This window comes from Siphateles boraxobius, unplaced genomic scaffold (assembly GCF_051911475.1).
Source record: "Siphateles boraxobius isolate OS27281-9 unplaced genomic scaffold, OSU_SipBor_1 29, whole genome shotgun sequence".
NCBI classification, from domain to species: domain Eukaryota; kingdom Metazoa; phylum Chordata; class Actinopteri; order Cypriniformes; family Leuciscidae; genus Siphateles; species Siphateles boraxobius.
The window spans coordinates 13,164,697-13,178,669 of NW_027508908.1; the positions used below are offsets into that span (position 1 = coordinate 13,164,697).

The 13,973-nt window shown below is 42.7% G+C and overlaps 1 long non-coding RNA gene across 1 annotated transcript; it reads right to left on the bottom strand.

Annotated features, from left to right (window-relative positions):
- Window positions 1-6,151: 6,151 nt before the first annotated feature.
- LOC143754029 (uncharacterized) lies at window positions 6,152-6,685 on the bottom strand. The gene is made up of 2 exons (XR_013207866.1): window positions 6,547-6,685; window positions 6,152-6,438 (listed from the first exon to the last, which is right to left on the bottom strand). It is a non-coding gene; the product is annotated as an uncharacterized LOC143754029 (long non-coding RNA).
- Window positions 6,686-13,973: the final 7,288 nt, after the last annotated feature.

Consider the following 13,973-nt stretch of genomic DNA (forward strand, 5'->3'; position numbering starts at 1 on the left):
GAGCGTGCGAGGGCTAATTTCTATAAAGACCCATTCAAATTTGTAAAGAACTTATTCACCAGTGAGAAGAATGGCACTTTAAAAGCATCTAGGGTTGAGCTAGAGAGATATTTGGAGGAAACGCATACAGATGCAAAAAGGTATGAGCCTATGTCAATTCCGTCAGACATCCCACCTAGCAATCCACCAGAATACCAAATGGAGGTCTGTGCGCCTAAGTGGAAAGAGATAGAGTAGGCTGTGATAAAGGCAAGGGCTTCATCATCTCCAGGGCCTAATGGAGTTCCGCACAGAGTGTACAAGAGTGCTTCTGGAGTTATACGAAATTGTGGAAATTGATAAAAGTGGCATGGGAAAAGCAGGTTGTACCTAGAGCATGGCGCCGAGCAGGTGGAGTCTTTATACCTAATGAAAAAGATGCTACAAGCATCAGTCAGTTTCGTCCTATTTCACTATTAAACGTCGAAGGTAAGATTTTCTTCAGCATTATTGCTCAGAGATTGTCAACCTATCTATTAAAGAATGGCTTCATTGACACTTCAGTTCAAAAAGCGGGCATTCCAGGGTTCTCAGGATGCTTAGAACACATCAATGTTATCTGGCAACGAATTCAATCAGCTAAAAAGGAGAGGAAGGAGCTCCATGTCACATTCCTGGATTTGGCTAATGCATATGGTTCAGTGCCACATGAGCTTCTTTGGGCAGGAATTGATTTTTTCAGGGTACCGATGTCGATAACAAATTTAGTGAAAGCCTATTTTGGAGATTTGCAATTTATTTCTCAACTCCAGAATTCAGAACTACATGACAATGCTTAGAGGTTGGAATAATGGCAGGATGCACAATTTCTCCACTGGCTTTTACCATGGCAATGGAAGTAATCATTAGGGCATCAAAATGGGTAGTAGGAGGAGAGCGCTTGGCTTCTGGGATGCGACTACCACCAATCAGAGCATGCATGGATGACATGACAACATGACAGCATGTAAGGTGGCTCTTAGCCAAGGGCGGTTTACTTGGCACCATGACCAAGTACTCCGATGTTTGGGTTTAGCATTGGAAGACAAGCGTAACATGACCAATAAGTTGCCACCTGTTCTAGCAAAACATTACACACAGAAGACAATATTCCTCCGCCCAGGCGAGCAACCACCAAGAAAAGGTGTTAAAACCAATTCTCGCTCAGGACAACTGGAAGCTGCTAGGGACTGGAAAATGCTGGCTGATCATGATCAGCGACTTATTTTTTCGACCTGAGTTTGCCACCACTAACCTCTGACCAGATATTGTTCTGTGGTCTGGATCAGCACACATTGTTCAACTGATAGAGTTAACAGTGCCATGGGAGGATGCTGTAGATGAGGCATATGAGAGGAAGAAACTGCGATTGCTCAGCTGGCCACTGAAGCAGAACAGCAAGGATGGTGAGTCCGGGTTTATCCAGTGGAAGTGGGTTGTTGAGGATTTGTGGCTCCCTCCACAACCTGGTTCCTTAGAGACGTCGGATTCAGTGGCCAAGAGTTGCGTCGCACAGTAAAGAACTTATCTGAAGCAGCAGAGAGGAGCAGCAACTGGCTGTGGTTGAGACACAAAGAGTCTGGCTGGCTGTGTACAGGCCGCCATGCTAGGGTTTCGAAAAATTATTGAAAATTTTATCAGTCTGTTGGTTTATTTGTATAGTTTGCATAGTAATTACAGTTATTACATTCCTGTGTATTTTGCGTGAATGAGGATTGGTGTTTGGACAGATATTGTGTTTTGCGGTAGTATGCCATACGGAACTGATGCCCCTGACTGCTTTAACGTCCGCGGTGGGGCTCGACAGCCTTAGTCAAACGGGTTGGCGCGTATGGTCGGGTTGTGGAGAGGTTGTGAGAGATTGTGGGTCAAAGGAGCAGCCTCAGCAGCAGGAGGGACGTAAAGGTCAGTAAGCTGGGCTGAGTTGAGTGGGGGACGGAGGGGGGTGACTCTGGGACGCCAGAGTCACTGTCGAGCCCTCTTGAGGTGTCGTGGGCTAGTCGATGAAACACTGAGGACGGAAGGTGCCCACTTGAAGACCCTAGAGATGTCCCCTACTCTGCTCAATCCAGACGGTTGTCATGAGGGGACCGCACTGTGGTTGCAGTCGTTGTGTGTGCAAATACACTATTAACACCAGACAGAAGGAGATTCACATCACCATTTGGAAAGAAGTGTAAATGGATGGAGAAGCATAGGTTACTGTAAAGCTACGTCTTAGTTGGTGCTTATCTTGGCGAAAGTTGAGTACAAATCAGCATGAAGTTTTAACATCTACATTGTACAATCTACATTGTTAAAAGCGCTATATAAAAAAATGAGGATGACATCTACTCTCGTGTAATGGAATTCCACCTGCCTGGAGGAGATAAAGACGTGGATGGCAGCTAACTTTCTGCAACTCAACAGCGTAAAAACGGAAGCCAGTCTTGTTGGCATTCCGCACCAGACAAGGTCATCCACCATCACCAGCATCACCTTCTCTGGTCATGACATCCACCTCTCTTCCTCAGTCACAAACCTTGGTGTTAGAATGGACCCTTAATTGACCTTTGAGGCCCACATTAAACATCTTTGTAAAACCTCTTTCTTTCATCCTAGGAGCATGGCAAAACTTCGCCCAATGCTCACTTTCCCTGATGCCGAAAAACTTGCCCATGCCTTTGTTTCCTCCAGGCTGGACTATTGCAATGCACTCCTTATCGGTATCCCAAGCAAGAACATCAAGCAGCTGCAGTACATCCAGAACTGTGCGGCTAGGATCCTGATGGGCGTGCGGAAGTACCGCCACATTACACACATCCTCAAATCGCTCCATTGGCTTCCTGTCCAGTACAGGATTGGATTCAAAGTTTCCCTTTTGTCCCATCAAGGCCTCCATGGCACTGACCCCCTATATCTCAAACAACTCATCACTCCCCTTTCCTCATCAAGCCATCTTCGCTCTGGACAGGCCAACCTCCTCCAGCCTTTGAGGACAAGGCTTCGTACTATGGGTGACCGTGCCTTCTGTTCAGTTGCACCCAGTCTGTGGAATGCTCTCCCTATCCATCTAAGGGCCCCACAGACTGTGGACTCTTTTAAAAAAGGCCTTAAAATCCATCTTTTTAGAAAAGCCTTTTAGGGTTAAAAGTGTTATTTTAATGTTTCTGTTTTTAATCTATTTTGTATTTGTAGCACTTTGAGGTCATTTAATTGGTGTAAAGTGCGTTATAAATAAAATGTATTATTATTGTTATGATTATGATTAGATGAGTATCCATGACAACTGATGACTGGCGGGAAACTAAGACAAAGAAGTACATGTAACTGATGAAAAAAACTGAAAGCAAACAGAAACTAAGAACAAACAAAACTAAGTGTGACATAGCACGCCCTCACAGCTAGGTGAGGAGGAGGGCGTGGAGATGGTGCAATGATTGCAACAGGAGATGATGAAGGGATGGTGATGGTTGGAGACGGAGAAAGGATGGCTTCCGGATGAGAACGAGACCCCGGCAGCGATGATGGTGGACGTCCGACAGCACAGACCTCAGTCGAGGGAGGGAGGAGACGAGGTGGACTAGAGGCTTATGTCAACTGGGGGATGACCGACAGAGGCAGAGCCGATGGATCCCAGGGCAGCCTAGTCGATGTCTTGGCAACGAGTGCCGGAGGTGGAGACAGAGTGCCCAAAGACTGAGGCGATGGCGCTGTGATGGAGGACTGAGGCGTACCCAAAGGGAAGGAGGAGCCCGCTGCAGCCATCGGGGTGGAGGAACAAAGCGCAGTGGTCCGCAAGTCCATGGCGAAGGTGGAGTGACGACAGACCAAGGGGGAGCCGGTGGGACGAAGAAACCCAGTGGAGCCGTAAGGCAAACAACTCGTTGTGGAATGTGCCTATCTATTGTGTGCCTATCTATTGTAGGTGAAATACCTCGTCTGTAGAAGAAAATCAATGCCTACTTTATTGTTGCAACTTTGGCCCCGCCCACTGGCGTGTTAGTGAGATTACAAGGAGAGAAGAGAACAGGATCACTCACTGTACTAAAAATAACATTACCTCCCAAAGAATCCTAATGCTAGGAATTTGGTTATTTAATTTCAACAATGTGAATGTCTCAGTTCACTTTTACAATTTGGACTCAACTGTAATGCAACAACATGTAAGTAACTGTGTTAATTATAATTTATAATCTGCGACCAGTGATTTCTGATATGTAATGATTAATTGACAGTCAGATGTTCATTGTCTATGTGTCAGTAAATCAAACTAGTGACTAAACGGTCAACTTTACATTGTTTCTCTTAGTAGGATGAAATTAATCTGTTATTTAAACTGATTAAATTATACATAAAAGTGATCAAAGAACGCACCCTTTTAAAATTGCCGGAGCTCTCAATCACACAGCGCAAATTCATCAGTGACTGAGTGACTTCTGGACTCTCGCCAAAACTCCCTTTACAACAAAGTCCCTTTTATCTATAGTCTTTGGTTATAATCAACAAATCTCTTATTTACATTGTGTTTGCACTGTTAGTTCTACAAGAAAGACTTGGGAGGCAAAATGACATAACAAAGCATACATTTATTAACAGTCCAGCAAGTATTGTGTTATAAAGTTCTTTGGCGTAGGCCCCGTCCATAGCTTTCAATTTGAGGGTCACGGAATCTCCATTTCCTGCCTGAAGACGAAGCCGCAGCCCGACCCCCTAATCGAGTATAAGAACACGATTGGTTAGATGAGAAGGTAATAAGTGACATAACAATTAATTCTTCAGCTTTCATTTATGATGAAAGCATTCGTTAGTGTGCAGAAATTGAGTTGCAAAGCTGAGATCACTGCATTCAACTGCTCAACATGTCTGTGATCGACTACAATGCTCATCACTGCAACCTTTCATGTCACAATCTAAATATAATGCTATAGATATATATGTAGCACCCTCTACCCTCTCAGCAATTACATACCTGAGCTTTTAGGGTGTGTACTCGCGTTCGAACATTGCAGTCTCTCGACTAATTATAAGGGGAACTCTCTTAACACCCTTTAACACAATACGCAATTTCCTCTGTTTAACTATAACCAAAAATTTTATGTGAATGCGAATTAACCAAATAGAAATATTCAGTTTAATCTTCAACCAAACCAATTATTAAACTTGATGAAATCACTTCAAGTAAACAATTAGTGTTTATTAAAACAAATATGAATTTAAATGAAATGGAAAAAAATAAACTTGAAGGATGACAAACAGTAAACTACAATTAACTGTCTATTTTAGAGTGATTTCACCGAAAGGCAGTTAGGATATTTAATTAATACACAATCTCTATGATTAATGTACTTGTCACCAGCTGACGAAGGGCGGAACCATTATTTCGGTGTTGTTTCCATGGGGAGCTAATTTAATGTAACACCCCGCCGGTTGAAAAAAACAGTTCGGCTGGATCCCGTAAACGGGAGAAACGAGCGGCAGCTGCGAGATGGGCGGAGATTGAATTATGGCTTTCACGAAGGGGATCATAAAGGCGGATGTTGGAGTGAAGAAGAGAGGAAGAGCCAGAAGGATAGAGCGGGAAGGGGCGATCCACGGCAGAGAAGGAGCGATCCACGGCAGAGAAGGAGTCTAAAACGGCGATTCAACCTGGATGGGGAAGGAGAGACAACAGTAACAGAGAAGTGAGACAGTTAAGTGCCATCGGGAATCCTTATTATTTGACTCAACTCTGGTGTTGTATACAACCGTCTGGTAGAGATGGGCAGATCGAGGCTTCGTGAAGCAATGAAACAGTCGAAGCAAATGTGCCATTTTGTTTCGAGGCTTCGAATCAATCCGAAACCCGTCTCCACGGTGACACCTAGTGGTCACTTGCAGGTGTTGATCTGAAACAACCTTTACAAAGAGCTAATAAAAAAATGTGTTTTTTTTTTTTTTTATTGTATTTTTGTAATGTATGAAGCTTGTAACCTGTAGTCTCTTCACATTGCATAATGTGATTTTGGTCATGAAAAATTAATATTAATAAAAATAAATCAAGCCACAATGTCTCCCTTTCTTATAGATTTTTATTCAAAAATATTAATTTCTCTGCTGTTGAAGGACTCAGCCTACTTCTTTTTTTACAGATAATTTCTCCAGCCTTTGAAAAAATTCTCTCACAAGGGACACTTGTTGCTGGCATACAAAGATATTTTTTAGCTAGGACATACAAATGAGGAAAGATTACTGCTCTCTCTTTCCAGTAAGTTAGAGGATCATGAGTCTGGGCAAAAACGCATCGCTGAGGTATTTTTTCACTTCCACTGTGGCATCAGCTGTAGGATTGTGTATCATCTGGGTCTCACGGATACGATTGTCAAAATGTTCCCATAAACTGACTGTCTTGTGTTTCAACTGGTGTTGATGATGATGGGCCTGATGTTGACATTTGTGGTTCTGAATTAAAAGAAAACGGCAATTAGTAACAAATCATAAACTGACAACACATATGAAGTATAAATTTCATGAATCACATTACATAAGATAACATAGACTGAAACTCACCAGGAGTTGTGTTTGAACGCATCAGTGAAGCACACTCCAGTGTGATGTGCTTTTCAGCATCCAGGGCTTTGGCAGGATTTCCAAAAGCCAAATTTTTTAACCTTGGGTCCAGCAGTGTAGCCAGTGCCAAGGCTCTAAAAGTCTCGTACCCTCCACATCTGGAGTGCAGACCTTCTTGTAGATGTGAGCCTATGAGCCAACACAAGAGAAAACCATATTAATTAAAATAATGACAACAATATGAGAGTTATGGCCAATTACACGTATGGTCATAGTGTCCTACCTAATTGTACAGTTGATTCCTGCGTTGCATTTCCTTTTTTCTGTGTAAGCTTGTGCTGCAACATCCTGTACAATGGTATGAGCTTTGAAGCAGACACTCTCTGTTCCTCTGACATCTATGTTGTTGCTAGTTTGAATGGTTGAAGAAGTGTCAATGACTGTTGAATAATGTCATACTCAAGACTTGTCAGGGGAGCAGTATCACTGTTTAAATTGGCAAGTGCAGCACCCACTGGCTCACGTTGCTCATACAAGCGTTGTAGCATGTCGAATGTGCTGTTCCATCTCGTTTCAACCTCCTGTATCATTTTCAGACTTGGTCTGCCCATCAAGCTCTGCATCTCCACAAGCTTGTCCTTTGCTTTGCAGCTGGATCTGAACAACCCCACTATCTTTCTGGCTTTCTGGCGAATTTCATTGATGACTGGGGTTTGATCCAGGGCCTTTTTCACTATCAAATTCAAATTATGAGCAAAACATGGGACATGGCGAAGGTTGAGTAGCTGGGCACTTAGGATCATGTTGGATGCATTGTCAGTCACCATGCAGTGAACTTTGGAGGTTATTCCCCACTCAGCCATTAGCAAGGCTTTAGCCTCCATGAGATGCTGGGCTGTGTGGGTTTGGTAAAACCTCTTTACACCCAGTAAAACAGTTGCCATTGTTGCCTCTGGTGTTATGTAATGGCATGTTACACCAAGATATCCATCCATATTAATGGAAGACCACATGTCAGCCGTAAGGCTAACAAATTCCGCCTTTTGTAGGTCCTCCATTGTCTTCTCCTTGGTTGTGTTGTACCTTTCGCTGACCATTGTTTTAAGCACCTTCCGGGATGGGAGGACATAGCTTGGATCAAGTTTGTTCACAAAGGCCCTGAAACCCTCATCCTCCACGATGGTGAAGGGCTGCAGATCCTTCACCACCATGTTCAGAAGAGCCTCATCCAATTCCCTCTGTCTGCCTTTTAAAAGAGAAGATAAAACATACTTTCAGACAAATATATTGGAAAAATAGTAGCCTACCGTGAAAGTAGTCTACTGGTTCATTTGGAAACCTTCCTAAACAAAGTTATGTTATGAATATTTATGCTCAGTGTGCAGAGAAAGATAAAGTGCATTATAGAAATACAACAATTACAAAAAAACAAAATGATGTCTTGGCTGTAGATTGGGTACTCATATGTAGACATATAAAATGTATATTCACAAAGTATAATATTATATTGACAACATTTGTTTTTAAAGTGATTGGCAGTTGTGATTGGGATGTTAGGCATGTCTTAGTCCATGGCCTTTCTAAACAATGGCCCAACACTTAGTTATTATATTTCACTTATAATTAGCCTATATTTCAAACAATGCATACCTTGCTTAGATGGCCCAGCAGTGTCAGTAGCAGGCCTTGGTACAGGGGGGACACTACCATCCTCTGCACCCTGCAAAATGGCAGGATGAATGCTCCTTCAATGGCGCATCATGGATGATGTATTGTTGCAGTAGGCTAGCTGCCGATCACAATACACACATCTCACTTTATTTGGGGTTTCCAAATGGAAATGCTCCCACACCACAGATGTACGGCATCTCTTCTGTGGAGCCTCCATTTCTATCTATCTATCTATCTATCTATCTATCTATCTATCTATCTATCTATCTATCTATCTATCTATCTATCTATCTATCTATTTTATATGTAGCCTATCTATCTAATAATCTATATGTATCTGTAATATATGTATCTATCTATTAATCTATATATATATATATTTCTATCAATGCATCTATTAATGTGTCACTATATGTACTCTGTGTGTCTCTAAGTTAATGTGTAAATGTAAATTAAATCCTAAATATAACTAAACAAATCGCACTATAAATGTCACTATATCACCAAAAATCCGCTATCTCAAAACCAAACTCCTCTCACAAAAACCCACGATATGAAAATGCGTTGACAAAACTTTTATACTGTGTGATTGTGTGATTTGTTCCCGAACCGACCACTCAATGAAACCCTGATTCGGAGGAGCACTCCACCTGATGAAACACTTAGACGCTTCATTTAGCCGTTGTCACGTGACGTGGGTGTTTTGAATCACGCTTCGGATCAGTGTTTCGAATCATCTTTGCTTCAGGATCTCCCAAAGCTTCGGAACGTCTGTTTCGCGCCAGCCATCCTTACCGTCTGGCGAGTTTGCCCTGAGGCCTATTGAATTCTGATGATGCCTATTGAAATCTGATGTCTGATGCTGTTGCAGCTTTAATGTCAGTGGTGTGTGTGTAGTGCATTTCCCGTACAGTCTGGATGTGCTGTTTCATCAACTCAGGAGGAGGGAGTCGACTTGGATAACGAGCGGATACCTTATTCACTGCGAGTTGCAGTGCTTCGTGTGAAGTGAACACCTGTTACGATTTGTAGTGATTGATGTATGCACCGGTGTGAGGATTGTTACCTTGTGTCTGTCTGTGTTCCCAGCCGTTACACTCAATGTCCTGGATTGCTGAGTCAGAAGTAACCATTTACTGTGTGAGTGTGCACTGTACAGGGTTGCAGCTCCAGTCTGTCTAGTGTGAAGAGGATTCATGAAACTTCCATGGATTGCTGTTTGATTCTCCAGTTCTAAATAAGAACCAGTACCTGCCCATTGAGCTGTCTCACACCGAAGCAAGCCCCTGCTGTGAGTATTTGAATGCTGATGACTTGAAGAGGATTCGTGAAACATTCATATATTGCTGTTTGATTCTCCTGTTCTAAATAAGAACCAGTACCTGCCCATTGAGAGGCATCTGCTCCATTACTTACCCCTGGTGGTGTGAAGAGGAACAGTCGTGTGAACACCTGAGAAGCATCCGCTCCATTACTTACCCCTGGTGGTGTGAAGAGGAACTGTCGTGTGAACTCCTGAGAAGCATCTGTTCATTTACTGGCCTCTGACTGTGAGGAGAACGACGGTGTGAATTCCTTGCAAGAATCTGTTCCGTGACTTACCGTTGGACGTCCGGAGAGGCCCCGCTGTGTGGATCCACTGTGAGTGCCGGCTCCGTCGCACACCCCTGGCAGCCAGGAAGAAGAGACACCAAGTTTTAGTTTAGGAAGTTTTAATTCAATAAAATACTTTTTAGACTTGATACCTTGTCTGGTTTCGTGGCGTCTCTGGGTAACTCCTCGAGGTAGTACGCTCACAGGGGTGGTCTGCGCCAGAGGGGGGCCATCCCGACCTGCGACATACTTTTAGAATTGTATGACAACCCACAGATGAATATGAATTTAGCAGTTGAGAACTTATTTCAACCAATAATAAATCAAATGCCTCTCAATATGGTTTTAACACTTTTTTAAATGCATTTACATGTATATGCACTGCCCTTTACAGAAAGGGAATAACAATAAATCGAACCTCTCTTAGGAAAATGCTATGGCAGTTGTAAATTGACAGATAAACACATTAACTCATGTGGAAACTTTAATCATTCAGTTGTCCCTGATATGCGCGTCCTGGCCTCCTTACGATCCCTCGTTGCCAGGGGAACCCTGAACCCCTCGGCGATTCAGGGCGCTACCTGGATGTCCAGTTGTTCAGCTCCTCCTTATCACCATTATTCACGTTGATATTTAAAGTCCACTTTAGTATTTAGATACTCAGTCACTTTTTCGTTTGTAGATAGCACTAACTCGTCTGGAACACAAGTGTAGACAAACTAAAAGATAATTCAGCTTTCGGATTAATCACAATTCTCTCACACATACAGTGGTGCGCTTCAACACACACCTCCCTCCATTCGCCTCTTTCCTTCTAAATTATGCACCAATGAATAAAGGACAAACCCTAACTTGATGGTGAAACCCATGTTTTGAACGTAGATTACAACCAGACACTACCACAGAACGATGCTCTTAAAGGGGTAGAGGCCATATACACATTGTAATAATGCTACAGATCTAAATATAATGCTAAAATAGACACTTTCCACAATTAGTTAACCTTGAGAGCTGTAATAGTAAAAACGTGAAAAAAGTTTTGAGAGAGTTCCACATGTAATACTAGCCATTTCATATGCAAAGATGTTAGTTAATCACAGCAGTGGGCGTTTACACTGAAGTCTTACAGCAGACACACCCCTTAAAACAAAGCGCTAAAATCAGAGGGCTAAAATCAGGGTAGCAAAAAGCTTTAGAGCCATATAGAGCTTTAGCATAGATGGGGACAACCACGTTGACAGAATTTTTTGAAGGAACTCCAGCACTAAACCAACAGGGTAGTTGACTGCGTCCAGGTGGCACTGCTCACACCATGATACAAAGAGTCGCCATTTCAGGACATACAGCTTTTTGGTGGAAGGGGCTCTAGAACTCAAAATTGTCTCAACAACCTTGGATAAGAGACCGAAATCCCCGGCTTGGGATGTTAGATCATTACTTGCACTTGAGACAGAACATCTGTCCAAACCAAAATGTTGTTAAGGAGTAGGGTTGGGTACCGAAACGCGGTGCCAATAGGGAACCGGTTCCGACGTAAACGGTAGTAACCAGACCGAATAAGAATGAAAATTTCAGTGCCTGATTTCGGTGCCTGCCCGCCGTCATGAGGCGCACACACGCAAGGTCTCTCGCTCTCTCCCTCTCCGCCATGCGCGCACTATACGGTTTGGAGCACAGTCTGTTCTGTCTCGCATGCGCGCTCTTGCTCGCTCGCTCTAGATTCCGGGAGATTTTAACTAATTTGCGGTCATCAGGGAGCCGTTATCAATATGCGGGACACTACATTAATTTGACAGACAGTATTCGCTGCTGTTGACCAAGCTAGCGCCATTCAGAGCTGCCAACTCTCACGAATTCACCGTCACCGATTCTGTCAATGTTATTACGCAATTCAAACAAAAAATACCGTTTTGGCACTTGTAAATGTTAACGTTACACGACAGTTCCCTAGCACACGTGAACCGATCATCTCTACTCGCTAATAGTAAAAACACACGAACACTGTTGAAAGATACAGTATGCTACAACTTACCAAAATGTATTCTTCATACATAATACCGACCAATCATTTTTTTAATCAGCGTGCAGAGTTCACGTGCAGAGTTCAATAACATAGCGGGAGAACAAATATGTCAGATTTACCTCAGGAAAGCAATTTACTAAACATAATATAGCTCACGTAGTTCTCATTACACCTTTCAATGTAGCCATTGCTAACTTTAGAACTTATATCGAACAGCCTTCGATACATTTCTATGTTATAACTTCCCGAAAAAACTAAACAAACATATAAAACAAACTTTTAGCGAAATACGAACAGCATCTTACTTACCAATCCCAAAAAATTTTTGCAAGTTCGGAGTCACACCTCATTTCTTTCAGTTCCATTAGGTGTCTCCAACGATGGAAAGCAGTGCCAATGTTAACTCTGGTTCTGCTCCTCTTTTTATCCGATTTTATTTGTGATTCCGAGCGCATTTTTTTCCCTGCAGCGGGTGGTTGTGGTAAGGGTCTCTTGCCAAGGGCTTCAGCCAGTCTTCCGCTCTCTTCCCTGAACTGAACTATAGTAGTGGGGTGTACTTTCCACACGATAGACATCAGGTTCAAGTACGCCCACAAGCCGTGCGACTTTTTCGTGTATTGCAGTTTGGCTGGTGTTGCCCGCATACTGCCTCCCATGGCCGAAACTGGTATTATGACATCTGTCGGGCCGGGGCTAGTAATTTAGCATGCTAATTGAGGTTGATATCTCTGCAACACTATAATTTTTCATTTTTTAATGACATCATCACCCTTATTTCTTCTCATTCTTTTGATCCGTGTAACTCATTTTTTGTATATTTTTAACTCAATTCTGACACATGGCACCTTTAAATGACTGGTTCAAGCAGACAAAACATGGGAACCTGGAGCCATGTCGAGATTAGATTACCCTGGTAGTAATCTCTATTAATCTCCAGTATTTTTACATTGTTTGATACAATATTGTTTTATTTGAATTTATGTAAATGTGAATTTTTATTTTATATTTTATATTTAATATTTATTTATTATAACATATGTTACTTGTATTTATATTGTTTAAAGATTTAAGTTAATATTATGTCCAGTTTGTCCCTGTAAATAAAAGGGTATTATTTTTTGACAAAGTGTGTGCGGTTTCATTTTCTTAAATACCGTTTCAAGAACCGCTTAAGCGCCGGAACCACTGCTGTTATTTCTAGACAACGATGAAGGTCCTCCCAACAACCACTGGCTATGCAGCCAAGGAGAACCGCACCCCGTCTCATGAGGGAGGCGTCCGCAGTTAAAGTCTTGTGACAGCAACACACCTTGATAGCCTTGCCCTTTTTCGGGAGCTATGGCTTCTTCTAGAGCTGTAGAGCTAGTAGACTGCGCAACGGGACACATACGACAATGGAGGGATGGTTCAAGGGATGGAATCCTCTGCCTTTGAGCCAAAACTAGAACGTGGAGAAGGCCTAAAGGAATGACGTTAGCTGCTGCAGTCATGAGACCTAACAGATTCTGAACCTGTAAAATTGAAAGCCCTTGACCTAGCCTGACATCTTTCATAGCAGTTAGGATCGCCTCTATTGCAAGAGACAGACATGCCTGCATCATGGTCAAATCCCACACCACCCCCAGAAAAGTGGTTCTCTGAACAGGTACACTCTACTTGGAGTTCAATCTCAACCCCAACTTCTTCATGTGGGCGAGCAGACAATCTTAATGTCGTCCCTCCAGCTCCTCCGATTTAGCTAATATGAGCCAATCGTCTATGTAGTTTAGTACATAGATGCCCAGGAGTCACAAGGGAGGCAGCGCAGCATCCAAACACTTGGTGAACGTCCGTGGGGATAAGGCAAGGCCGAACTCGATATTGACATAATTCGCCCCTGAATCTGAGAAACTCCCTGTGTTCTGGCAGAATCTCAATTTGAAAATAGGCATCCTTAACATCTATCGTCACAAACCAATTCTCAGATTGAATTTGTGATATGATTAGTTTGAGGGTTAGCATCTTGTTGAACCTGTATATCTGAAGAGTACGGTTCAGGTTTTATGCAACTTCCCGTCCTTTTTGGGCACAACAAAGTACCACCGATAGAACATTGAAACTCTCTCTCTCTGGGAAGGGTACTTTATCTATGGCCCCTTTC